This window comes from Theropithecus gelada, chromosome 19 (genome assembly GCF_003255815.1).
Source record: "Theropithecus gelada isolate Dixy chromosome 19, Tgel_1.0, whole genome shotgun sequence".
NCBI lineage: Eukaryota > Metazoa > Chordata > Mammalia > Primates > Cercopithecidae > Theropithecus > Theropithecus gelada.
In genome coordinates this window covers 44,464,158-44,468,364 of record NC_037687.1, presented here as the reverse complement: position 1 = coordinate 44,468,364, position 4,207 = coordinate 44,464,158, and the positions used below count along the sequence as shown (strand labels likewise).

At 46.6% G+C, this 4,207-nt stretch overlaps 1 pseudogene; it reads left to right on the top strand.

The window, feature by feature from the left end:
• The first annotated feature begins 1,279 nt into the window (after positions 1-1,279).
• Positions 1,280-2,191, top strand: LOC112612426 (annotated as a pseudogene).
• The last annotated feature ends 2,016 nt before the right edge of the window (positions 2,192-4,207 follow it).

Genomic DNA, 4,207 nt, shown 5'->3' with positions numbered 1-4,207 from the left:
ACAAACAAACAAACAAACAAACAAACAAACAAATAGGACTCTGGGTGAAATAAGTCTGCTGGGGGCAAAATTTGGTGGGAGACCCAGAAGGTCAAGCTGCTTTAGAAAGAGCTCAACTGCTGACTTTCCTCTTTTTGACCACATGACTCTTCCAGGTATAAAAGCCTGCCGTTGGTGGAAAAGGAAAAGGTAGTCCAGTTAGACCAGATGCCACCTGCTTCTGAAACCAGACATTTTGAAAACCCATCCATCTACCTGTAGGAAGAGGCAAGGGACCTGACCTCGCTTGGGCTCAGAGAAGAGGTTGCTGGGATCATAACCCCAGGGAGAGACAGGATGGAAGGAGAGCATGCAGGGAGCAGAGGACGGGGCTACTCTCCAAGGAGGAGAGGGAAGAAGCCACAGAAATGGGAAAGGGGCCAGGACAAGTCAGTGGAGAGATGGTCAGGGCCTGGCCGGGAGGAGCAGGAGGAAGGCGGTGGAGCTCAGCCCCACGGCAGCAGGACCGCTCCCATTCATCTGGTCCTCTACTTCTGAAATTCTGGAATGCAGAATGAAATGTACAGATGGACCAGCGGTGATATGTTATCTATCATAGGTTAAGGCCTCAAGTTTTATTTTATTCATTTTTAAACTTTTTTTTTTTTTTTTTTTTTTTTGAGACAGGGTCTTGCTCTGTCGCCCAGGTTGGTGTGCAGTGGTGCCACCATGGTTCACTGTAACCTTGCAACCCTGGGCTTAAATGATCCTCCTACCTCAGCCTCCAGAGTAACCAGGACTACAGGCGCACACCACCATGCCAGCTAATTTTTTAACGTTTTGTAGAGAAAGGCTCTCACTGTGTTGCCCAAGCTGGTCTTGAACTCCTTGACTCAAGCAATCCTCCCGTCTTGGCTTCCCAAAGTGTTGAGATTACAGGCATGAGCCACTGCTCCCAGCCACAAGTTTTATTTTAAATGTCTACCTTTCAATGATCAGGTCGAGGAGAGGCGTGCAGCGGCACTATCTCGGCTCACTGCAATCTCCGCCTCCCGGGTTCAAGTGATTCTTCTGCCTCAGCCTCCCAAGTAGTTGAGACTACAGGCACGTGCCACCACTTCCGACTAATTTTTGTATTTTTAGTAGAGTCGGGGTTTCACCTTGTTAGCCAGGTTGGTCTCAAACTCCTGACCTAAAGTGATCTGCCTGCCTCAGCCTCCCAAAGTGCTGGGATTACAGGCATCAGCCACCGCGCCTGTCCTCATTGTCTAGTTTTTACCAACCAAGAAGACAATGAGATATGCCAGAGGGCCCCGTATCTGCTATGAGAACTTCCCCCAAGAGCAGCTGGCCGTGGTGCTGCAGCTGGAGCTGTGCTTGGAGCTCTTCTTCACCCCCATAGTGGTCACCACCTTCTGCCACCTGGCACTTTGCGCAGATCATGCTCTCCTGGCCCCAAGTGGGGACCTGGAGGTGCAGGAGAGCCAGGAGACTGGCTGCCATGATCCTCTTCAACTTCCTGGTCTGTTTGGACCCTATACTTTGTCTACCATGGTGGGTTCCCCCAGTGGAAGAGTCAAATTGGTGGGCGGGGGCAGTGTTGCTCAGTGCTCTCAATGCTGCATTGACCCCTTGATTTTCTTTATTTTTGTTTTTGTTTCTATTTTGTTTTGTTTTGTTTTTGAGACGGAGTCTCGCTCTGTCGCCCGGGTTGGAGTGCAGTGATGTGATCTTGGCTCACTGCAACCTCTGCCTCCCAGGTTCAAGCAATTCTCCTGCCTCAGCCTCCTGGGTAGCTGGGATTACAGGCCCCCATAACCACACCTGGCTAATTTTTGTATTTTTAGTAGAGACGGGTTTTCACCATGTTGGTCAGGCTGGTCTCGAACTCCTGACCTCAAGTGATCCACCCACCTTGGCCTCCCAAAGTGTTGCAATTACAGGCATAAACCACCATGCCCAGCCTAACCCTTTGATTTTCTGTTTCTCTTCCTCCACGTGCACAAAGCCTTTGACAGAGGGCCACAGAGGCGGCAGCACGGGGGGTCTCACTGTCTGGGTAGTGGTGAAAGCGCTGGAGAGCCAGGTGCAGAGAGAAGATGCAGATCTTAGGGATAGCCAATGTCACCTTCACAGGAGATTAGAGGCGCCAGCTTGGGGTAACCTTTTGGGGAAGGAGGGCTCAAAAAGAGGAACGATGAAACAGAACTAAGGTGAGTTCAGAGGTAAAGGAGAGTAGTAGATAGCTCAAAGCCAACTCAGCCATTGAGTGAGTGTTCCTTCGTGTCTGTGATATATTCCATTTTCTTTTCTTTCTTTTTTCTTTTGCTTTGTTTTGTTTGTTTGTTTGTTTCTTTTAGAGACAGGGTTTCCCTCTGTCTCCCAGGCTGGAATGCAGTGGTGTGATCACATCTCACTGCAGCTTCGAACTCATGGGCTCAAGCCATCCTCCTGCCTCAGCCTCCTGAGTAGCTGGGACCCCAGGTGCACGCCACCATGCCCGGCTAATTGTTTATTTTTTATAGAGACAGGGTTTCACTATGTTGCCCAGGATGTTCTACAACTTCTGCCTTCAAGCGATCTTCCCTCCTGGGCCTCCCCAAGTGCTGAGATTACAAGCGTGAGCCACCACACCCAGCCTATAACATTTTCTTCATTATGGCTGGTACTACCTCATGGTAAACCACAAGCCTTTTTATCCTGTAATATCAGAATCTTGGAATTCTTTATCTTCCCTACTCTGTATCTAGAAGATGGTAGCATTCACTTATCTGCCGCAGAGCTCTTAATTCTATCCTTGGCTCCGATTCAGAAAGGGGGGTTCCTCATGCTGGATCTAAACAACCCAGCACAGGCAAGTCTGGGGAGCAAGACAGGAGCCTGCATGTGGACTCAAAGGACCAGCACCCAAAACAAAGCAGTGACTGGCACAGGTGGACAAACTGGGCAAGAGAAGCAACAGTCCTTCGGAGCAGAGTCCACGTGGTGGGAAGAAACAGGTCATGATACTTTTTAGTGGTTACCTCCTATTGTGTTTGTGCCTTCTTTTTTCCTTTCTCAGTCTTGCCAAGAGGTCCATTAATCTGTCTTTTCAGAAAACCAAGATCCTTTCTGGCATTTATCTCTGTTTTCTTGTTGCATTAATTTCTAATCTTATCTTTATTGTTTCCTTCGTTTTTCTTTATTCAGTCTCCTCTGTTGCTCCTTTTCTAACATGTTAACTTGGATGCTCATTCATTTTAGCCTTTCTTCTTTGTTAATGTAAGCATTTAGTGCGTTGGACAGATTTCCCTCTAAGAACAGCTTTAGTGGGATGTCACAAGTTTTGATTTGCAGAATTCTCATTATTTTGAGTTCTAAATAGGCTCTAAATTCCATGTGATTTTTTTCTTTGACTCTCGACTTTGGAAATGTATCTTAATTTTCAAACACAGCATTTTTCCCCTTTATTCTTTTGTTATTCATTTCTAACTAGAGAGTATTGTTTCAATGGTATCGGTTTTTTGAAATTTGCTGAGAATTGTTTTTTGACTTGGAATATAAACAGTATTCTAGTATTCCAGCAATGAAAAGAAGAGAGATTCTGCATTTGTTGGGTGCCATCTTCTCTGTATATATCTTAGATCGAACTTGTTAATTTATGATGTTCAAATCTTCATAACCTTTATATACATTTTCATCTATTTAATCTATCAGTTACATGAAGAGGTGCATTACATGCTCCTCCTATCATGGTAAATTTGTCTATTTCTCCTTGTAGTTCTGTCTCCCTGGTGAACTGAAACTTTCAAAATTCCTTCTGCCTTAACACTGATTTTGTCTGATATTAACAGAGCCACATCGACTTCGTTTTTAGTTATTATTTGCCTAGTCCATCTCTGTCCATCCTTTTACATTCAACCTTGCTATATCTTTTTTTTTTTTTTTTTTGAGACAAAGTCTCGCTCTGTGCCCCAGGCTGGAGTGCAGTGGCGCAATCTCGGCTCACTGCAAGCTCCGCCTCCCGGGTTCACGCCATTCTCCTGCCTCAGCCTCCCGAGTAGCTGGGACTACAGGCGCCCGCCACCGCTCCCAGCTAATTTTTTGTATTTTTAATAGAGACGGGGTTTCACCGTGGTCTCGACCTCCTGACCTTGTGATCCGCCCGCCTCGGCCTCCCAAAGTGCTGGGATTACAGGCGTGAGCCACCGCGCCCGGCCATCTTTATGTTTTAAATGTGCTTTTCCTA